This window comes from Pectinophora gossypiella, chromosome 10 (genome assembly GCF_024362695.1).
Source record: "Pectinophora gossypiella chromosome 10, ilPecGoss1.1, whole genome shotgun sequence".
NCBI lineage: Eukaryota > Metazoa > Arthropoda > Insecta > Lepidoptera > Gelechiidae > Pectinophora > Pectinophora gossypiella.
In genome coordinates this window covers 407,391-432,439 of record NC_065413.1, presented here as the reverse complement: position 1 = coordinate 432,439, position 25,049 = coordinate 407,391, and the positions used below count along the sequence as shown (strand labels likewise).

At 39.3% G+C, this 25,049-nt stretch overlaps 1 protein-coding gene across 1 annotated transcript in view; it reads right to left on the bottom strand.

Moving 5' to 3' along the window:
* LOC126370190 (cadherin-89D) overlaps nucleotides 1-5,404 on the bottom strand; it is a 90,760-nt gene extending 85,356 nt beyond the window's left edge. The window contains exon 1 of the mRNA XM_050014947.1: nucleotides 5,271-5,404. The gene's annotated coding sequence lies outside the window, so the exon portion shown is untranslated. The remainder of the gene's footprint in view (nucleotides 1-5,270) is intronic.
* Nucleotides 5,405-25,049: the final 19,645 nt, after the last annotated feature.

The window sequence follows — 25,049 nt, the reverse complement described above, 5'->3', positions numbered from 1 at the left end:
AGGTTCGTTTTTAGGTTTCCCAGGCTTTGGTATACCAATTACAATTGCTTCTTTCCACTGCTGTGGAAAGACGCAGTTGCTCAAGGCGACGTTGAATATTGCCGTTAGTAAGCAGATGAGGGGAGCACCGAAGTTTTTAAGGACACGATTCGTGATACCGTCTGAGCCAGGGGCTTTTCGGGTATGAAATCTTTTGATAATACCTAGGACCTCTTCCTCAGTTACCTGTGGAAGAGGAGGATCGGTGGGAGGTACAGAAGCCCTACGCTGAACTTCAGAGTTCACCGTCGAGAGGTGCCTACGATCGATAGGGAGAGTGCTGGGCGAGCATTGGGCTTCGAGACTGTCGGCAAGGCATTCGGCTTTTTCGTCATCGTCGAAAGCGGGGGGTTGATTAGGCCTATTGAGAGGGGGAGTAGGAACAACCGTATCCTTTTGAAGAGACCTAGACAGCTGCCAGATGGCCTGGTGGTGGGGCTCAATGCCGCTCAAAAGATTATCCCACCGATTCTGTCGCATATCATTAATACGTTTTCTTACAGTATGCTGCAAGAGACGCAAATGACGGCGACATTCCTCGGTGCGATTGGAATCATATGCGCGGGTGGCTGCGTTTTTCTCCGTTAGCAGATCACGGATGTCGGTAGGCAGTTTCCAGCGATGGTCTTCCATCTCCGGAACCTGTTTTGAACTTTCGTTCAAAACCGACCTCACGTGATCCGTGAGGGAGTTAATAGCTGTCGAGGCCTCCTCTAAGGAGGTTATTTCTACTGGGATACTATCTAAGTACACTGAACTGGAAGACTGGAGGCCTTCGGCCACCTTCTCCCAGTCCAGCACTGTCTTAGGGGGTGCTGGATTATCAGGGGCGTCTAAACGGGAGCCTAGTTTTAATATAACAGGTCGGTGGTCGGATTGTAACTCGTGTAGTACTTCTATAGAACATAAACGTAAGTTTATGTTCTTTAGAAGCGCCAAGTCGAGTATTTCTGGTCTGTGGTTCAAGTCAGGGGGATATCTAGTGGGCTGCAATGGTGTTATTATATCATAATAGAGGGGCTCGGCTAGAGTTTCTAATACCCTGCCTCTTGTGTTTGTTGTTAAGCAACTCCAAGAAAGATGTTTAGCGTTAAGATCGCCTGCAATTATGACTGAATTACTGAGATTAAAGAGGGCTTCGAGGTCACTTCTAAGTAACCTCTTAGAGTTATTAGGAGATAGATAAGCCGACACTAATGTGATCGGCTGATGTCCTGTCATGCCTACTCGACAGATCGAAGCCTCAATGTCAGTGAGGTCAGGTGGGTCTATGGGGATACAGTGAAGTGACTTTTTATAATAAATGAGAGTGCCCCCTTTGGGCGCACAGGTCCTGTCGTTTCGCACTAGATTATAATTTGCCATCTTGGGGTCGCGGTTAGAGGGTTTGAGGAAAGATTCCTGCACTAATAAAATATCTACCTGATGATGTTTTACAAACTCGTGAATCTCTGCACGTTGACCTAAGATGCCATCAGCATTGAAAAAACCTATTGTAAGGGAACGCGGTTTGACTCTACTTTTTTTCGTACAATCCATTATTAGGCTTTAAATTGGGACAGGGAGTCTAATAAACTGTCAAGTTGACTAAGGGCCGACTTAAAGAGAATACTAAATTCCCTAAACTGGTTGACAGGAAATGCAGAGGCCTGAGGGGCCATCGCAGGAACCGGACGAGGCGCGAGAGAGGCTGCAGGAATACCTAAATTGCTACTAGGTTGGGCGCGGGGCGGATTTGTGGGTCGGACGATTGCCGGGGGACGAGTCCATGCGGATGGACGCTGCGGCGCGAGTTTGGTCTGCGTGAGTGGCAGAGCCGGGAAATCGCGAGTAGAGTGCGAGGAAGGGGCCATATGGGCTTTAGTGGGACCGGGTTGGGAAGCTGCAGCGCGGGCTGCCCTTCGTTGGGCTACCTTGTGGTGGGTGCGTGGAGCCTTGGTGCATCCGCGATAGTTCGCAGGATGACCTTGCTGACCACACAGCACACAGCTAGGGGGTTCTACCTCGTTTTTGCCTCTAAGGCAATCCGAGGTAGCGTGATCCCCTAGGCACTTTACGCACCTAGGCTTGGCATGGCAATGCCTACTAGAATGCCCGTAAAGTTGGCATCTATGACACTGCGTTGGGGGGCCTCCCTTATGGGGAGTTTCGACTTTAAGGCCAGATAGACCGCAACAAGTCTTCAGGTTGAAGATCTTCTTGCCCTCATCTGTCCTTTCTAATATGACTGTGACCATGTCATACGGGACCTGGCCACGACCGCGATGCATACGGTGCACCTCAAGCACCGGAAAACCGTTGTTAACAAGGTCCTCCTTAACAAGAGTGGTTTCCCACTCCTTAGGGATTCCCTTTATGATGATACGGAGGATACGTTCCTCCGGGAGGGCGTAGGTATGGAATTGTATTCCTCTACCTTTCAAAATTGTAGTGAGCTTTCTATGCTCAGAAGATGAAGGGACTTGAATTTTGATCCCATCTTGGGTCGTGCGGGCGCTGGTGATTACGATGTTCTCCTCTTTCGCCCGAAGGGAGACTTCGTTCCACCTATTTTTGTCCCTCATATACAAGGGCGGAGGGGTGGGACCTTTTTGTACTTGAGTGCCGCTGATGGCACTCTTACAATTGAGAGCCTTAGAAGGGCTGGAAGGGGCCTTACGGGCCTCGGGGATGGAAGAGGGAATCGACGTTCCCGAGGACGTCTTCTGGACCTTAGCAGGCTCAGATTCGCGGTGACGGCGGGCTCGTTTTCCCTTGCGGCCCTCCACGAGCGTGAATATGTCCTCCGAAGAGGACGACTCCACACACTCCGACGACGAATCGGACTCGGCAACGTCCATAAGAACATCGCACGATTCCTCATCGTCACCGGCGAGGAGGGTAGCAGGGGAAGGGGAAGACGCGCGCGATTGGGACAATGCAAGAGACGCGGCGGGGTGGGCAGACGCAGTAGGCCGGGCTGTGCCGGGAAGCGACGCGAGAGACGCGGCGGGGCCGGGGGTCGCGGGGAGACAGGGTGACGACGCGCGGTCGGCACGAGCACTATCAACGCGGGGCGCGGAAGGCAAGGTTAACTCCGCAACTTGCGGTACTAAACGGCATATCTCAGCGTAAAGCGCGCTGCTTTTATCCGCTAGGATATGCGTCAAAATGATTTTACCGATTTCGGCCCACAGCTCGGAGCTGTCGGCCATTTTTAAGGGACGGCCAATCTGCTATATAATAATTACTACCGCTTCGCAAAAGCGTTCCTCAGAGAATAAGCGGCGCAAGAAACTCTGAGGCGATCGCTCGCTAACTTTCGCAACTCGAGTGGGATTGCTCGAGGGTGTGTAAGAGTGAGTTTTGCCTCTTTGCTTGGGGTTAACAAAGAAGATGTGTGCTTATGGTGTGCCCTAAGCTGGTATCCCTTTGCCGATCTTATTGTGCAAGAGGGTTCCTATGCTCTAAGTGCGGAGGGTTTTTACACCCCGAAACACGAAGAGAAAAATATAAGGGGTAGAGATTGGTCACTCTACCCCGGGTGACAGCTAGGGTCGACTAGGGTAGACCCCAAGGCCGGTGGTTCTAGCCCCGTCCGGGTAATGTGCCTGCCTCAAAGTGAGGCAAGCGGACGCCCCAGGGCCACGTCCCACTCAGCTTAGTTAACACCGCAAGGTATCCACTGAGGACCACGAAACTGTGGTTTTAAAATTAAAATCGATGCAACTGTAAAATAACAGTCGTTATTTTATCCTTGAAACTTAGATAAGCCAGCAAGTTCTGAGAAGAACTATTGTTGACTCAATGAATGGCGGCAGGGTCACGCCAGCAGGTAGCCGGCAGACAATGGCGGCACGGGGCGCGGGGCGCGCGGCGGGGGCTGCGAGGCGCAGCGCGGGGGGCTGCGGGGCGCAGCGCGGGGAGCTGCGGGGCGCAGCTCGGGACCTCTGAACAAACGACCGTTCGGGACGGCCGCTCGACGCAGAGTGAATACAAAAAGAAAACCAGGTGACGGAACTGTTTTAAGAAGGTTAAATTAAAAATAAACTGCCTCAAGGCGTATAAAATCAATAAGTCTTGAATAATTACAACCTCCCAAAATAAAAACAAATTCATTAAGCTCTATTTAAGTAAACAGGCTCTCTAAAATTTTCAATTTCTTTTATATTGTTTATAATAATATGATCTAATGTTATCTCAAACTCAGTTTATGTGATCTAGTGATTAGATCGATCACGATCTGAAATCCCCGGGTTCCTGAAGAGTCATAAAATCATTGCGTAAGATTGTTCTTGGTTAGGTTATGATTACAATATTTGCAGACTGAGTTACCTGGTTGTCCTAAAGTGTGATGATTCCGTGCTTCGGAAGTAAGAAGGTGTCGAAAAACCTGATATCAAGGGAGATGTGGTCGGTGATCGACCACGCGATAGAAAAAATCTATCTATATCTAAAGAATTGTATGTACAGAGGCAAATAGAATATGACGCACGCAAAAAAAGATACGCATCTTGTAGTGCATACCAAATGAGCAACCAAATACTTGGTATTGAAGTCCTTGTTCTAATATGAATGTGATAGAGAGACAGGTGCAGACGTCTTTTAGGTACTATCCATCTTGTTGGATACCTTATATGACATTTAAGACCATGTTTATTAGCAGCTGAACACATTCCATGTTTTTCTGCTGATACTCGTAAATTCAAATAGGTTATTTAATTATTAAGTTTATGCACTTATTCGTTGTTTGGAGTAGGCGCAAACAGAGAATGAAGGAAAAAGCTCAGACTTGCTAATCAACCTGCAAATACTTCTATTCTGTAATGTAATCTTTTTCTTATCCAGTAATTCATTTCTAATAATTCCTATTTCTTCTTGTGTTATATGCTCTTGTAACATGTGTCAAGTAAGCTTCGTTAAGTTCATCTACTCTTCGATCTACATTATTTCAAGAGAGAAATGTCTGGAACTATAATTTAGCGAACATCTACCGTTCTTCACATCATATTTTAACAGTTAAAGTAATATAGTTTATGATGGTATTTTGCATGTAATTATATATTATGTGAAGTGAATCAAATATTCTAAAAGCTTTGCATGAGCTTAATTATTCAAGTCTTGCTAAAGACGAAAAAAATGTGAAGTCACTGAAATAAAACTCACTAGGACGAAAAAGTAAACGTTGTTTATTTATTACAGTTTCCGAAGAAGTACTAATAAAGTTTCAAAACAAACAAACCATAACTCACCATTATCAAAATCATGAAAATCCAAAGATCGAAACCAAACCTAAGTATTCAGTCAATCCACAAAGCACGGCACTCAAAAATTTGACATCAAAATTTCCTCAACGAGAAAGCGTCAAATTTTTAATTCAAATTCGTATTTGGAATCACCCGCGTTGCGCACGTGCGTCTGCGCGTCGGACGGCTCGCAACTGCTCCGGACACCCGCTAGTTGCGATCTTCTCAGCCTCGCTTCGCTTTACTGTTGACTTTCTATGTTTTGGTTCTTAATTAATTTTGGGTGTCATTTTCTGTATAATTATTGTTGTGCCTCACTGGTGTTAAAATGTTTTTATAAGTACAAATACATAAATGTACTTTATAAATATTCGCTGCTCAAGTTTTATTCAATCAATCAATCAATCATTTATTTGCAAGAACACAAAGTTAAAGATCTTATTCTAAGTAAAACAGTGCATGTATTCAACCTGCAAGCAGGTGTGCAAATATTTATACATATACCTAATTATTTTATTATTAAGACTTATTCCTATAGTTAAAGAATTCGTTGACACTATAAAAACACATATGTAATAACCATTTCGTTAAATCATTCTTAAATTCTATCATATTTAATTCCTTTAAATTTTCAGGTAAATTGTTAAAAATTATGACACACATGTTATAAACATTTTTTTTATAAATATACGCACGACAAGGAGGCTGGTATAGTACGTTCGCGTATTGTCTTCTAAGTTGTCTTGTACTTACTTCACTACATTTTTTGAAATAATGTTTTTGTGATTTTACAAAAATGCAGGCATCTTTTATGTACATGCAAGGTAAGGGCAACACGTTACATTTTTGAAACAGAGGTTTGCAACTATCCAGGGACCAAGCATTATTTATAGCACGCATGCACTTTTTCTGCACCCCTAAAGCTCTACATGCATCGACAGAATTGCCCCACATTAAGAGGCCATAACTTAGTAAAGAAGAAACGTATCCGTGGTAAGCTGTTAGGGCTGCCTCAGTTGAAAATTGCGCATAGTATAATTTAGTAACGAAATTACATAAAGTTATGTTCGTTTCAAAATATCAGTAATCATTCCGTCAATCTTTTTTAAGGATCTGAATATTTTTTTAATCTTGTATTAAGTTAATATTTGTAAATATAATATTTTAAATTTAAAATCTTAAGTTCTAGAACGCACGATCGAACAGCTATTAAAAAAAGCAAATGTAAAGAAGCATGAATATTTTAAAGTTATCAAATACTTCGTCATCACGGCTAACAGCTAACGAAATCGAAATTTTTAATTACAAGGTCCGAACAAAGAATATAATTTCTCCTCACCCTTTTATTGGGAAAGTGGTAGATAGATAGAAAGTCCATTCTTTACTTATATGACGGGTCCATCGACATGCCTACACGCTCTGGTGAATCCCTTTGGTTTAAATTCACTCGCTCACGACTTTTTTCGCTAACTCGCACAGATCATACTTCCACTAGACAAAGTATCGCTTTTACACAATATATTATATTAGTTATACCATGATATCGCGTATAAAAGCAATTTCAATGGATGTTTGAGTTTACTTATAAGTACTTACTTTAATTAATTATATCTGTTAAATAATACATTATTATACACCGACTGGTTTCCTAACAATCATAATCATGATTTCCGGGCAAAAACTCCGGTACCTGCAAAATCTCTCCTTCTACCCCAACGCTTCTAAAAAAAGGTCAGTCCTTGCCGTGAACTGCTGTTGCCAACGCGCAAATGAAAACATGATAAAAGTGTATTATAAACCTAATAACATACGCTATCAACTATTTCCCGATTGGACGAGTTAGATAAACATCCAAAGCAAGATGAACTGAGTACCCACACGTCACCTGAGCTTTCTGTTAAACCAACGTAATAGGTGGTTGGTTGATTAACACAAAATCATAACATCGTCTAAAATCCAATATGGAAGAAATTCTTTGAGAGGTACAATTTCCTCGGTTAAGTCTGTAGTTTATATTTGAGCGACTGCATTTAGAATGTATCTAAATGTTAGTTTAGTAATTACTAATAAACGTGGATATTTTTACAATCCTAGAGGTAAGTTTCGGACGAATAAACTTACATACCGCTTGAGATCATAATTTAATAAAATTAGGTTATTTATTATAAAAGCAATTTAAACCAGTCAGACTTGTAAATCTAGTGTTATTCAATAACTACTTGACTACATTAATAGTTATGTTAGAAAAAATATGTTTTTAGATCATTTGAATAATAATCAATTGAATATATTACTTTTGGCTTAGTTAAATATTGTCAGTTGCAAACATGCAACTCACAAACAAAACTAAAAACATTGAGTAGACGTAGAATTGTTTTCTGTAGAGGCGTCGAGGGAGGAGCTCGGTGGCGCAGCGGTCAACGCGCTCGGTGTGCGATTGTTGAAGTAAAGCAACTTTCGCGAAGGCCGGTCATAGGATGGGTGACCACAAAAAAAAAAGAAAAAAAAGTTTTCATCTCGAGTTCCTCCGTGCTTCGGAAGGCACGTTAAGCCGTTGGTCCCGGCTGCATTAGCAGTCGTTAATAACCATCAATCCGCACTGGGCCCGCGTGATGGTTTAAGGCCCGAACTCCCTATCCATCTATAGGGAAAGCCCGTGCCCCAGCAGTGGGGACGTTAATGGGCTGATGATGATGAGGCGTCTATATAGTATAATGATCTAGGGTAAAGTCGTTCAACTTACAATCATGATCATTACTGGTTTTATTACCGACTTCCTCGATTTGAATTAGTCTAGCTTGTTGCCTGGTATTCTACATATGTACATAAACTCAAGTTCTTCTGACAAGTTATGGTTCTAATCACCCCAGTAGAAATCACGAGCGTGAAGCTGCATAAAAATTAACTTTACTTCGTTATTGTCGTTATAAGTGTGTGCGTTATATGTGTGTGCCAACCAGAACCTATAAGTAATCAGAAGACTATTTGCAGCCACTTTTGATCAGAAAGATCAAAGTCTACCTCGAAAAAAATTTCTTTATTTTACATACTTACAAGTACACTGAGAGATAGTGTAAGAAACAATTTGATAAGAGATGTGGTGTAAAAGACGATATAGTGACTAAGGTTGAGAACGGAATGTTAGGTTGTTTTGGACACGTAGAGCGGATGAAGGATAATATAATTGCGAAAGCGGTATATAAAGCGAAAGTTGATGGTAGGGCTGGCTGAGGAAGACCTTGAAGGACTTACATGGATCAAATTGGAGATGTCCTTAGAAAAGGTTTAGCACGATCTACTCTGAACCGACGTGCGTGTATGAAGCGATTGATGAATGAGGAGGAAGCAAGAGAAGTGTGTCAGGATCGAAGCAAATGGAATTCTATAGTGTCTGCTTACCCCGGTGTGAAATAGGCGTGAGTTTATCTATGAACGTGTATGTACAAGGACATTACCCCTCTCTTGACATGTTTATCTACAAATAATTTGTCTAAATCTAGCAATAATTTGAAATAGATTTGAACATATTTCACACACCAATAAGTCCAGTGAACGGCGGCAGTCGTTCGCGAATGTCAAATATTTGCCAATCGGTATTTATTTACAATTATAAGCGTTGTTAAAGATCCACTACGAATTATAGTAAAATGAGAACAGTTAGAACACTCGTTACATACTGTGTAACGCTCAGCTAAGTATTTATATTGTAAATACTTTTTCTATTATAGTAAGTAGGTACATATTTACATGTTCTATTGCAGTACGAACAAAAAATGCGTTAAGCCTTTAGCTTACGAAACTTTTTGAAGAATTACCCTTTTTCTAAGTGACAGTAGTAGTAAAGTCATATGAGAATAGAACTTCAAAGTGTAACTATATCACCTACGGAAATAATATAATATATATTTCTGTGCTTGAGTAACTAAAGTAGAGTAATAATATTGTAACCGTTTCTTTGTTTTGGTGCAATAAGTTATAGTTATAATTGTAGTTACAGATTTCACTACCGCTGAAATTCCGATTTTGCCTTGATACTTCACAGATACTCGTATGGAGTGCGTCTACTGTTTTCGTTCCTCTATGACCGGGTAACGTGCGAATTCTCTGAGACAGTTTGTTTTGCGCAATTATTATTGAAGTTACTGTTTGCTTGTGTTTGAAATATGATGATTTTATTTAAATTACTCCTATGGATTACTCTGAATCTAGGAACGTTAATTTTAAAATAATTAAGCTGTAATGAATGTAACTTTTGCAAAAGTTACATAATTAAGTCAATTCTTATTTTGAAAATGTACTGTATACTGTACTGTATATATTACCGTTACGAGTTATTTATAGATGTCGTAGGCTTTTTTTATATACATTTATATTATGTAGTTACCTAATGACTAATTTTCTTTACATGCTATTTAAAAAATTCAGACATGTTTACAGAATCTTCGGTGCTGAAGTGAGAGCGAATAAAAAACATACATTTCCATACAAATTCCATTGAAAATATTCGATCTACGACGTTTTAGAAAAAGTATCTCATTTGACTAGGTTGTTAAGTAGCCTGTTATAATAAAATAGGATACCCCTGACACCAGGGCTGATGAGGTAGGTCATTGATCTCACAACCCACATGTGCGAAGGAAATATGATGTAATGTCAGGAGATGGATGGATTAATTGCAACTTGTAGAGTAATTAATTTTGAACTGGGCCGTTGAGAACGATATTTATAATTTATTTCCGCTATAAATGTTAAAACTACCATTAAAAACATGACTGCGAATTATAACATAACGTATAAATGGACCGTTTAGGGTCATTTCACTGGTAATCAAGTTGTAACCCACTTTTTTATTTAACTTTAATATATTAAACTATATTTTTACTGTACTTTACAGTATTTTTAATTTCTCCTAGGTTCTTTATTTATGTTAAAAGTAGGTACCTAATAGTGTCTGAGAATGTACATTACTTATTTAGCCGTATTATAAGAACTAGATGGTTATGTAGAAAACTTAGATAATATTAGCTTTTTATTCGGACCGCATTATGTAATAAATAACATTCAATGACAATTTACGATGGTATAAAATATTAATTGATTGTTTTCATTTCAGGTATAACGCGATGCAGATATAAAAGGTAGGATTTTTATTATAATACTATTAAAATTATTTTATTTGAGAGTTTTAAAAAATCTGTATATTGATGTTATCCTTAACGAAGTGAGTGATAAAGTAAGAAACTGTGTGATTAGAGAAAGATGTAGTGTAAAAGACGAATAAAATTGAGAAGGGAATGTTAACTTGGTTTGGACACGTAGAGCGGATGAAGGATAGTAGGATTATGAAAGCAGTATACAAAGCGAAGATTGGTGGTAGGGCTGGCGGAGGAAGACTTAGAAGGACGTACATTGACCAAATTGGAGATGTCCTTAGAAAAGGTTCAGGATCAAAACAAATGGAATTCCATAGTCTCTGCTTACCCCGGTGGAAAATAGGCGTGACTTTATGTATGTATGTCCTTATCTTTTCGAACGCCGGAACGCAAATCTCAACCAAACACAATGTAAAGTCTATTGTGTGTCTCTGGTGTCTCTGCAGACGAGAGGTTAATAGAGTAATCACTTACATAGTCTGACGATACTGTCTTCTTTATTAAGTATGTTTTATTTTCAAATAGTGAGACATGTGATAAAGTTAGAGATGTGGTCCATATTTCGTTGGAATGTGTCAATAATCGAAAGAAAAGGGAGTCACTAATGAATCTCTTTTTAAAGTTAACCCAATAGATTTAGGATATGTACAAACTCATCTTAATGTACCGATTTCTGAAGGGGTAGTGGCTTTTTATAAACTAGTTATAGATTATCTGCATTGACCCCCTTCCATTTGGTCTAGTCTTATGATATTGTGGTATATTGTTGTAATTGGCTATGATAGGATTAGCATAATATCTATGTAGATAAAAAACCTAATAAAAGTACGTGTTTTCTGATGTCGGTTCGGTCGGGTGTAAGTTATGGTAGATAATGATGCTGATTCCCGTAAACACAATCTAATTTCATTTTAAGTTATACCTGTCATTTTCTTATCCACCGAAAAGGAAATGGGCAGATAAGCGACAGGCATAAAATTTATGGAACACACGTCAATTTTAGGCAGGAATTTTAAAACCCTCACAAATTTATATATTAGCCAGTAACCCGACAGAATTAAGTTGACAGCATACATGAAACGGGTTGCATAACAGCGACATGCCTATATAATTTGCCCGAAATTCATTTTAAAATTAATAGTTGTCAATCTTCCGTCCCTTTCCTTTTGGTGATACAAAATTAACGGGTATAACTTAAAATAAAATTAGGAGGTGTCTGCAGAAATCGAGGCCATTGACTGTTTGTCTTAAAATAAAATAAATACAATCCCAACACACCAGTGACCACCCTATCCATTATACAGTCATTTCCCTATCTCTGTCTCGCGGTTTCGCATCACCAACTTGTGGTCTACGCTACTACTGCAGACGTCATTTTCTCAACGGTTTTTCTGAAGCTTACTGTATTTATTATTAGATAAAACATTATACTTTGTCCCACTTGCGATACGTTACGCAATCAAGCATAACATAGTGCATAAAGTTGCATTTCAATATTCATAAATGTTTGCGTAAAAAACTTAGGTATCTATAATGAAGTTTATGCATAAACAGTACAACATAGACATGCGCACTAAAAATATAGTTACCATTTTTTTCTAACGGCTTCTGTGGTCCAGTGGTAGAGCGTTGGGCTCACGATCCAGAGATCCCGGGTTCGAATCCCCGTGAGGACATATCACAAAAATCACTTTGTTGTCCGAAAGTGAGACAATCCGTACTTCGGAAGGCACGTTAAGTCGCTAATCCTGATTACTACTTACTGATGTACGTAAATATTGTTACATGAGCCATGTCGGAGACCTTTAGTGGCTCATTAATAACCCTGGTTGATGAGGTTAGCAATTTACATCAGAACCGACACGATAGAAGAAGAAGAAGACCTTTTTCTTTTTGCAAGTTTTGTACTCCGTGAGAGAAAGGAATGTTCTAGTATTGTTTGAAAACTCCTGCGTTGTACACGATATGATATCACCAGGGTTAATGAGATCGGTCAGTTATCTATAGCCCACGCGACTCGATGATAATAATGAGGACTATTTTGTGCTTCGGAGGACACATATTTATCCTAAGTATCCTAACTTAACATTACTATTGGGCAGAAGGCAAGAGGGAAACCACTGCCTTATTTTTCCCTAAAAAGAAGCATGGAGAATCCGCCAACCGGGTGAGAGCCTTCAGCGCTCCCCATTTGTCCGGCCAAGTAGTTAATGCCATCTGCGGAAAATCTACAATAAGTCACGTCAAAAAAAAACAAAAAACTCTACGCCAACAAGAGCGTGGTTCTTAAATTAGGGATAGGGATCCTAACTATTGACATTTTGCCACAAAATCCTGTCTGTTGATAGTATAATAATATTATAATTATGTTTATAAATTATATACATATAATGTGTCTCAATTATTAATGTTTTGATAATGTGTTTATTTTGGTATCGGTACTTTTAGTTAAGTTTATATTTGTTTTAAATTTTTTCTCCTCCTCTTTTGTTCTCATAATAATTATATCTAGGTCCTATTAGTTACTCTGTTGTAGTCTTTAGAATGTAATTCCTCTTTAAGTATCTATGTATGCGTACCTACATTGCTTCAATCATACAAAATGTAAACCGTGGATAGTTGTAATTGGCTTGCAACTTGTTTTTTACCATTTGTAATTCTTATATTGATAAGCTGTTACTATCCCTTTAAATAAATAAATAAATAAATATTATATTTTACTACCGTGATGCAAGTAGGGAACAAGTACCAGGTAAATCAAATCAAATGTACAATAAGTCGCATCAAAAAATTAATCTGGCAAAAGGTGGCGTGTTGTTTATTACATGTTTATGTCGTAAAGTCTTATATTAGTATCTTTGATAAACATATAAATAATATATTTACGTTTTGTATAATATGTTTTCCTGTTCAGTTACTTTTGCTGTTACTTCCTTTCCGCCATAATGCCTTCCGCGTGGATGGAAAAGTATTTAGAAAATGTTGAGGATAATTGTGTCGAATAATCTCTAAGTTCAACTTCTCTTTAAGAGGTATTAAAACAAAAAGTATTTTATACGAGTCGGTGATCAAGTCGTCTTAATAGGACGAGTTGATACACTCAATAAAATAATATTTTGTGAGTAGTCAACTCGCCCCATTCTTCTGAGTGTGTGAATGTATACACTCGTCCTATTGGGACGAGTTGACCACCGACTTTGTTAAACAATCTTCTTCTTTATCGTGTGGGTTGTGAGGTGGATTCCCAACCTCATCAACCCTGGTGTCAACGTTATTATTGACCTGCCAATGGCCACACACGCATGACTACATACTTACATCAGTAAGTAATAACCGGGACCAACGTGCCGTCCGTAGCACGGATCATCTCTCTTTCGGACAATCTGGTGATCACCCTGTAATGTCCTAACCAAACTAGGCATCACAAAGTGATTTTTGTGATATTTCCCCACCGGGATTCGAACCCGGGGCTTTCGGATCGTGAACCCAACGCTCAACCACTGGACTACGGAGGCCGTTAAGAAATGAATATTAAATTATGCAGGCCTTGTGCAGTTCTGTAGATTTTATTTAACTTTGAATTTTAGTTTCCATGGTATCCTAATGGATATTAATAAAGTTTGAAGTTTGTTTCTAAATGAAATAAACTAAATCAAGACGTATCTATGAATACGTTATATTTTTAGAAGAACGATTTTATCAGTATTATACTGGTAGTGTGGAATGTTACTTCTAATGTAACATTTTTTACGCTAAATGATATCTGCCGCCATCTCTGTAATTAGACCGTGTTACACATTCTTTACTATGTCTGTTCATTTATATAATGAAATAATATCAAAACTATTATTATCGTGAAATCTATTTGGGTACTACTGTTGGCTCTATTTAAGGCTATTTAACTTAAAAGACAAAAGCCTTGATGATTGAAAACACGACTTGACACCTCGTCCTTTTTTTAACGTGACTTATTGTAGGTTTGCCTCAGACGGCAGCAGTAACTACTTGGCCGGACAAATTGGGAGCTATCACCCGTTTGGTAACTCGTCACATATGGCAAAATGATATAACAAAGTAAAATACAACACAAACTACAATTACAAAGTTAGCAAAGTTATACTATCATGGGGTTCTGCCTACTTTATTGTTGATTACGATTTTTGATGATTTTTTACTTTTATTTTTATTTCCAATACTTGTACAAAGAGCGAGTTAATAAGGAAGTGTACAGTCATGAGCAATATAATGTACCCACTTTAGGACTCTGTCGCACTAACATATTTGACATTTAGTGAGACTTATAGTTCAATTTGTCAAAAAAGTTAATGTGACATAGTACCAAAGTGTATACATATTAATGCTCGTGACCGTACACATAACATAGAGCATAATAAAACTGTAACTTATCAAATTGCTGTAATAATTTATGGTCCACCATGGCATAAGACGGAAGTCTGCATCGATCAGCTACGCCCCGAGTGCAATCTGCATGTTATATCGAAACGTGTGCGTTGGATGCGCTTGCGCACAATGTCGTTTGTTTAGCTTGTTTACCTGACAGACTTCTGTAGAGTGCCTAATACCCTTTAAGAGCTGTATTATTTCTAAATAGTAAAGTCTGAATGAGAACATTGCAAGATTCATTAAAATAAAAGTTTACTTGATACCAGGGTTAGTCAGACAGGTTATTGACCTTACAATCCACAGGATAAAAAGAAAATTAGAGATCACTGTGTGAATTAATTTCTACTACCTACCTAAACTGAAAATTAGAGTCTGAAACGAAACTATATCTTTTATCGCTTTTTTTGTTTAAAAAGATAAAGCTTATAAAGTGCAACTTCTTCTTCTCTCGTGTGGGTTGTGTGGTGGATTACCAACCTCATCAACCCTGGTGTCAGGGTTACTATTGACCCACCAAAGGCCTCTGACCTAACTAATGTAACGACTACTAACTTACATCAGTAAGTAGTAACCGGCACCAACGGTTTAACGTGCCTTCCGAAGCACGGATCATCTTACTTTCGGACAATCTGGTGATCAGCCAGTAATGTCCTAACAAAACTAGGGGTCTCAAAGTAATTTTTGTGTTATATCCCCACCGGGATTCAAACCCGGTACCTCTGGATCGTGAGCCTAATGCTCAACCAGTGGACCACGGAGACCAAAAAGTGCAACTAAAAGTAGTACTTAATACAGAAATTGTCACACTAAATATCATCTGACACACCAATTACCAACTCTATACTAAGTTGAAAAATGTGCGGATAGCAATAAGAATATGTTGCAACACGTATTACGACTGGCACCCCAGAGGTATTGCATTGGAACAGGACACACTGTGCAGATGATCAGCGAAAGATTGTACCTGGTTGGACCGCTACATCGATTTATCCGCCGTTCATTGCGGAGTAACACAAGCTTAGTTGCGGTTGCGCGATACCAAAGAAATCGAAGAATCCATCGATTTGGCCGAAAATACGGAAAAAAGTAGTCTTACTTTTAAATTTATTCCATCCCCGGTCTGCTGGGACAGATTTCTACTAGAAATAACTTTGAAAGAACAGTTCGTCCATCTTGTGTTAGTATAATAAGAACTCTGTGATAGAGAGCCAATCCTCTTGTCTCATGTGGGTTGTAAGATCCTCATTCACCCTGGTGTCAGGGTTATTATTGAGCGGTAAAGTCTCCTGCACTGCCTCATGTAACATCTATGTATTTACATCAGTAAGTAGTAACCGGGACTAATAGCTTAAAATCAATTCTGAAGCAGGAAAGAGAGAGCCAAAGAGTTTTTTATCTCTAGTAGCTCATAGTCGGTCGCGTGTTATCGGCGTCGTGTGATCCATCCGTCTCAAAGTTGTCGCCCGTGAAATGACCGCGCGGAACATCACGCCACTTCCGTAACAGGCAAACACTAGCATTGTCTTAATTCCTAGCTCTTGACAATCGACTCGAAGACAATTAAATAAAGACGCTAATAAAAAGTGTATGAAGAGAAAGTTGGCATTTGATACTTTACGATTGTTCTCGGTAAGTGTCTTTCATTGTTTGAATTATTTTTTTAAATTAAGTAGGTGGTTTGCAAAGTAAAGTGATGTCTACGTTATACAAATAAGTACGCCTTTCCAATAGTAATACATCACAGATTATTATAGACTATTTATAATAAACCGTCAGTCGAAATATTAAGACTCAACTTGGGGCTGCAGACAGCAAATAACATTTTATAAATGTAACATTTTAAGTAAGTATTTTTCTTATCGTTTCGATGGCATGCCGATTTTTTTAGTTTTGTATTATGCCAGCCGGACAGCATTTATTTTTTTGACGTTGAGTAGAAAAATTAAGTAATATACTTTTCTTTTCTACAACATGTATGCATGTTGTATATATGTGTCGTACTGTACTGTAATCATCATAATCTCTACGTCCTCGCTTTTTGTTCCGCCGGGGTCCGCTTACTTGATCTCAAGATTTGACAGGTCCGGGTTTTTACCAGCAACATTTAGCAGGGTCGAGCAGCGTGGTGGAGTATGCTCCATAGTCCCTCCGGTTGATTGAGGGGACGCCTGTTCCCAGCAGTGGGACGTATATAGGCCGTTTATGTTATGTTGTGGGTTTTTACAGAAGCTGCTTGCAACCCAACTGGAGGGACTGGCCGGACTACGCACACGGGGGAGGCCTTTGCCCAGCACTCAATCTTATAGGCTAGATTAGATTACTTCCAAACCGAAGGGAAAAGCAGCACAATAACAAGTTAGCGACCACCCACCTGGCGATATTTTTCTTCAATAAATAATGCGCCCAATAAAAAATTAAAATATGAATTCGATTATGGTACGAATATGGTGTTTGTAGCCGGAAATAAAACTCAAAAAGAAAGTCCGATGAACACGTAATAATGTAAATTACTATTTTTTCGAAAACACCGCAGCTGCCGTGAGTAACATCTGTTAGAGAAAAGAAAAACCATAATTCATATAGACATACATCTTAGTAGTAGGACCGACTATGGACAGTCAAACCATCACCTATGTAAATGGGGCTTAAAGGAGTCACCATACTGTGAATGTGGTCACCCGGACCAAACCATATCTCACATAGTGAACGAGTGCCCTCTGCACCGGTTCCCAGGTGGTATAGCCGAGCTGCATTGTGTAACGGATGCAGCAGAGACTTGGTTAAGGGAGCTTAAGCTGGATATTTGATCCAAGCAGGATATTTGTCTGCCATACGCAATAATAATAACATACATCTTCCCTATATTTTGCCTAACGTGCAGAGTTTGTAATATTAGGATTGGTATAGTTATGGCGTCTAGAATTAGCAGCTTGGCTCTACATGAGATCTGATAACTTTTTGACATTGCGATCAAATATAATCTCGTCTTGGCAACATTTTGCATGAACATGTTCTTGGTGAGATCATAACGTAGATATTTTAAACAATATAGAATTAATATAGATATCTTGTCACTGCAAAAGTTGTATGCATTTATAATTGGCTTATGTAACAATCTTATTCCTGGGGGGTTAAAATGGCCACATCGAAGCAATTCGTCTAAGAAATCAATATTGCTATTTGACATTTGTTTGCATTGCGCACTTACATTTATATGCGCAAATGTCAAATTGCAATATTGCTTTCTTAGATGAATTGCTTTGGTGTGGCCATTTTAACCCCCCTGATGTAACATAACATAACATAAACATAAACTGCCTATATACGTCCCACTGCTGGGCACAGGCCTCCCCTCAATCAACCAGGGGGGGTATGGAGCATACTCCACCACGTTGCTCCACTGCGGGTTGGTGGAGGTGTTTTTACGACTAATAGCCGGGACCAACGGCTTAACGTGCCCTCCGAAGCACGGAATCATATTACTTTTCTTTTCTTTTTCCCCTGATGTAACATTTTTATTTTATATAATGTTTTATTATATAAGCTGTTAGTATACTTTTTATAAATAAATAAGCGTAGATATTTTTTTTTTACCTTTGATGGGTTTGCTTTTGACCCCAGACTTACCCGAAGGCATTGACGAGGCCTATTCACTCTGGCCTTGAAAGCACCCGGGGGAGATATAAGTGCTTTAAGTGTTTTATAGTGAGGTATTGGTTCCATTGCTACGTTGCAGAGTGAAAGAACGACGAACAGACTTACTATTCGCATTCATAACATTAGCTATAGTTCTGATAACCGTCTCTTTACTTCGAATATATTATTAGTCATTAGTAAAAATAAATAAATAAAATAAAATAAAAATAAAAATCATTTAGAAGCTATCTACTCCCAGCTTCTGCTAGCATCCTAGATGCACTGCAGTGACGGCGCAGCCCCATCAGCGCCCTGAAGGCGTTATTAGTATCCTAAACAAGTTTAGAAGTAGATACAAATATAGCTTTAGTAACTCTTTATATATACAAATGTTACGTTATCGCGCATAGTGTTGTTAATTATACAACAAATTATGCAGATCTCGTCCTTCACCTCGCCCCAAGCCTAGCGGAAATTCCGTAGAAAGTCCACTTTCACTATTAAACACATTAGAATATCATCAGAAATATAATTCGGTGCGTTATCCAATACGATTGTAGACACGGTATATATTATATAAATGAGAAGCAGTGGCGCAACTTGCCCATAATTAAAATAGAAAGTCGTAGAAACATCTAGTCGCATTATCAACTCAAAAACTAAAAAAAAGACAGTGGCCCTAATAGCTGCAGACACCTAATTTCATTTTAAGTTATTATTGGTGCTAATTCCTGTAAACACCATCTAATTTTATTTAAAGTGATATCTGTCATTTTCTTATCCGCCGAAAAGGAAAGGGACGGGTAATCGACAAGCATAAAATTTATGTAACACATTTCAATTTTGAGCACAAATTTTTAACAATCGTCTAAAATTTTTGCATTGGCCAATAACCCGCCAGAATTATGTTGACAGCACACGTCAAACGGTTTGCATACCAGCGAGATACCTTTTTGATTCGTCCGGATTATTCATTCATTTACCCATTCTACCTTAAATTTAAGCTGTTAATCATCCGTCCCTTTTCTTTTCGGCGGATAAGAAAATGACAGCTTTTACTTAAAGTAAAATTAGGACGTGTCTGCAGGAATCGGGGCCATTATTTGTATGTCGTTTCCATATCTCGGGCCTATGGACTCCCGCACTTTTGGAAGGCGTGCGTGCGGCCGAAGCCAACACGTAGAGGCGCCTTAAGACAGTTTAATCTAAATGTGGTATTATTAATGAAATTATAGTCAAACGAAAAATAAAAAAGTGGCACTGTCTTATAAATAATTTTATTTCAGTTTATATTCTTAAATGTCAATTTTTTTATTGTTTTTTTTCATCCATTTCGCATAGGAGCTACGTTACTGGTTATATGTTTATGTTTTATACCTACTGTACCGGTTGGCGGTGTCATGAACTATGGTCATGAGAGGTTAAATAAAATATGAAATTACGTGATCACTGCATAAAATATTAATTACTTATAATTACCAGTGAACCCAGGAATAACAGCGATTATTATTATTATTTTATTATGTAAAGAAAGTTATTGTGATTATGTATTTTTTTAAGTTGTTTACTTTCCGAATTCACTAACTAATTCGCAGTGGAGCAGCGTGGTGGAGGATGCTCCAAACCCCCTCCGGTTGATTGAGAGGAGGCCTGTGCCTAGCAGTGGGACGTATATAGGCTGTTTATGGTTTTTTTTGTACTTTCCGAAATCGACACGTGTGGGATAATAATAATGTTTAGAAAAACAAAACTACGCCTTATTTTATAGTTTTTTGAATAAGGTACTGTCCTATTAATAACAATTACTTATTACGTAAAAAGTTAAGTTAAAAAATAAACAGAATAATTATATAATAATGACAACTTCGGAGATGTCCATCTTCTACTTAACTTTCGACCCTATTCTTTTTAGTTTTTTTTTAAATTATATAACCTAACCGCTATTTAATTCAACAATAGTTTTTGATACGCCATAGGCGCTCTACAATTCGCGTTACGGTTTCCACATTAGCTACACCTTATGGACGCAATGAAGCTAAGATTGTTTGCCGTAGACTTAATATTAAATAACGGTGGTTTTGTACCAAGTGGGCATTAGTCAGGCTTTCGCCGCACCCAGAGATAGCCGTGACAGGAAACCGAGTGACCACGCCGATTCTAATAGCTAACTAACCTGGTGGCTATGTAGCAGACAAAACAGCTCCCGCGCAATAGCAACTGATAGCCGTATGAAGTATTTTTACATGTATAGCATTCACTGCGTCTATTGGCGGAAGCCCTCGATATAATTCGCCCTGTGCGCGACGTGGTTGCCATGTTATGATTTAAAATAAACATAACAAACATAGGCAAAGGTGCGTAGTATTACACTGTATTATTACTAATACACACCCACACTTCGCAGCTATGTTTAAGTCCTATGTGTCCCATGTGTGTGTATTAGAGAGCGAACCTATTGTCGTTAATTCAAATCCTGGAAACCACGGTCCAAACTCATAAAGTCGAATTCAGTGATTAAAAGCCCGAGCCGAGATTCGAACCCGTGACCTTAATATGTTAGTCACGCATTCCCCGTAGAGCTATTAGACACAGATTCGTTACCAAAATATTATTCTTAATATTCTACTATAGATGAGATAAGTAAACCAAAAACATGGTCTGGGGTGCGTTCACACAGCCGTCGCCGGATACGGAACGCTTGCAGATCTGAGCAGCTCTCATTTGTACAGGAACTAGTCAACATGCGATTACACGCGATTACATGTTATTACATGTTATTACATGTTCCACATGTTATTGCATGCTACTTGTGGTAATGGGGTATCGAAAGCGAAACGTGCGCAGTTTGTTGTGGGGCTGCGCGTGTTGGGGAAAGTATCGGACAGATCATTAAAGGACACTATGGTGGTTGTGTGCAGTTGATAAACATTATCAATGCACTATCATGGCAAGTATCCATTGCATACCTAAATTTTCCTTGAAATCAAATCAGAAATCAGAATCATTTATTCAACGTAATCATTATGGATAACTTGTTGAAGGTTAGGCATTTTTTTAATTTACGTCATTTCGCAAGATGTTATTGCTGAGGAGAAAAAATTACAAGAAACTGCAACAGCAACACATCTTTTAAAAATGAATGAAGGTAAACATTACAAGTTATTTAATAACTAGAGGAACACATTCAATCTAGTAAGATATCGTTCTAACTTCTAACATTTACCTCACTACCTTTCCACGTTCACAAGATTAGATGATGGCCACACTTCAATTGAAATGTACAATCAATACGACTGAAGTGTGGCCACATACACCGTCCACAATTTAGTCACGAAAAAAATAAAAACAGAAAGCATAAATCCCGAAGGCGATCACCGACTGCAAAGTATCATTAAAACAACTTCAATACGGTCTCGCCAGCCGGGATGAACTGAGAGACATTACCAAACGCGTTAACCCTACCCCGATACGTCCAACTCAAACTGGAGTGAGATTTCAAATATAGGTACTAAAACACCACATCAACATTAAAATTAATTTAAGAAGGGATCTGACAAAGTTACGCACGTACAGTCAGACCTGGTTATAATAGATGTTATTATTTGTACAAAGTAGTTTCAGAAGCTGTGTTTAATGTATCGGAATGAGCCGATTTCCACGGCCCTCCGACTGGGTTGCCGGCACAGACCTAACTACGACTAGACAGCACCATTAAGGTAGCCATATTTGATAAAAAGACACATTACCAATGACCAGTCTACTTTTTGTACCAAAAGAATACAAATACATAGGTAAGAATGGTAAGATAGACTTATCTATAGGTAGTGAAGTTTCCTTCGTTTTTTGCTTTTGAATTGTTCAATCTGCTCTACGCATCTGGTGGTCCACTATCATTGTCCGCTATTCTAGTCTGTATAATTCGACCAACATTTTACTTTGTTTAATGTTTTTTTGAAAAAAACGTGATGTTGATTTTATTTTAAATTTGAATTAAGAACATTAATATTAAGAATAAAACTCCATATCATTAAACTCACATTTTTTATGACCACTTCGTAAGTACTTAACGTATTTTATCCAAGAACTTGTCAATGCGTTGTCTATTTGTCTATCTGATCTGTAGCCCGCGGCAACGGGTCTTCAACACCATCACTGGCTTGGACAATACCGTGACACATCTCAGCATTATGTAAGGGATTGTGAAGCCCATTTTGAAACTTAATGGCATCGTTTCCAATCGATATTAAATTTTGAAAGTGGCACATTTATGACTAATTATGTATCGGCACGATTTCTTTGGTATTGTTCATCTTTTCAATAGTACGTGTTACGATTCAGGTGTTTAATGATCGGTCGTTGCGTTGTCTTGAAATTATTATTTTATAGTAGTAATAAATTTAGCTTCTACGGTGTACTAGAAGCGAATGAAAACATAAGATGCGTTCAGTTGATACGTCGTAAAAACCGATGGACTTGTGTGCTGGGCTGAACTCCTTAATTGTAACAGGGTGTTACGTTGTGTATAGTGCGGCAAGGATACCTCGCCGGCGTGGTCAATTAATTCAATTTCTGTAAATTAATTTCAACATAATACAAGCTCACGACTATATCTAAATTGGGATTTCCGGGTTTGAATCCACGTTTTTTTTATTTGGATTAAAGCTAGCTAATCTGTAAGTGATTTTTCATAAATGCGCTTATGTGATTTGCAGTATAAGGTGGCGATGTAATGTATGGTATCCTGATCGTGAGTCTAAGATAAAATCTGCTCATCATCATCAGCCGTACGACGCCCACTGCTGGGCATAGGCCTCCCCCAAGGATCTCCACGACGATCGGTCCTGCGCTGCCCGCATCCAGCGGCTTCCCGCGACCTTCACCAGATCGTCGGTCCACCTTGTAGCGGGCCTACCCACTGAGCGTCGTCCGACACGTGGTCGCCATTCCAGAACCCTTCCGCCCCAGCGGCCATCGGTTCTCCTCGCTATGTGTCCTGCCCACTGCCACTTCAGCTTTGCAATTCTCCGAGCTATGTCGGTGACTTTAGTTCTCCTGCGGATCTCCTTATTTCTGATTCGATCAAGCAGGGAAATACCGAGCATAGCTCTCTCCATTGCCCGCTGAGCGACACCGAGCCTCCTCACGAGACCCATAGTAAGCGGCCACGTCTCACTGCCGTAGGTCATCACTGGCAACACGCACTGGTCAAAGACTTTCGTCTTGAGACACTGAGGTATTTTGGACGAAAAGATATTCCGCAGCTTCCCGAACGCTGCCCATCCGAGTTGGATCCGACGAGAGATCTCTTTCTCGAAGTTGGACTTACCTAACTGGATTATTTGTCCTAGGTAAATGTACTGGTCTACAACTTCGAGTGTAACGTTCCCAACCTGAACTGGAGTGGGTGCAACATGGTCGTTGGACATAATTTTTGTCTTTGCCATGTTCATGCTAAGACCCACTCGTTGGGATGCGTTACTGAGATGCTCGAGCATGGTGTTCAGGTCATCCAGGGTCTCAGCCATTAGGACTATATCATCGGTAAATCGAAGGTGCGTCAGGTACTCGCCGTTGATGTTGATGCCAAATCCTTTCCAGTCCAGAAGCTTAAAAATATCCTCCAATGCGGCAGTGAACAGTTTCGGAGAGATGACATCTCCCTGTCTCACTCCTCGCTGCAGTTGGATCGGATTAGAGCTCTGGTTCTGTACTCGAACTGACATAGTGGCATTTTGGTAGAGGTCCCTTAGCACTTCGATGTACTTATGGTCCATTTGGCACCTCTGAAGAGACTGCAACACCGCCCAAAATCTGCTCAAAGTCAGCAAACGTCTTCCAATAAGTTAAAATATGAATGATTGGAACCCGGGACCTCCGGATCGTGAGCCCAACGCTCAACCACTGGACCACGGAGGCAATTTCTTCTGTTTATTTTTATTAGTTTTATTCTGTGCTTATGTATGTACATGTAACAACACTCTTTACGCAAAAAGTAACACATGCGTAAAATAATAGGCAATGTTACAATTACCGGTGTAATTATTATGTCGTTTTATTCGCAAAATCTCGCATTTCTTACATAAACCTGAGGAATTGACTCTTACGTGGTACAGTTGCAAATTTTATGTTCTTTTTATGATGCTTAATTCGCCAATAAAATAAATAATTACATATGTTTAGGTAAAAAGTGCTTACACATGCGTGAGTACCTCCTTATTTATTTCAACGACAAACCGTCCGTAACTAATATCTACACCAAACAACTTTCATGTTTTACGATAAAATTAAGTACTTAAAACATTTGTTTTTTTTAACGTGACATAATTAAATTTCGAGACATACAAGCCTTCTTTTTTCAATATACGAAATACAAATCTTTCCCCTTTATAATAACTAATAAATATACTATCATCATCATCATCAGCCCATTAACGTCCCCACTGCTGGGGCACGGGCCTTCCCTATGGATGGATAGGGAGATAGGGCCTTAAACCATCACGCGGGCCCAGTGCGGATTAATGGTTATTAACGACTGTTAATGCACCCGGGACCAACGGCTTAACGTGCCTTCCGAAGCACGGAGGAGCTCGAG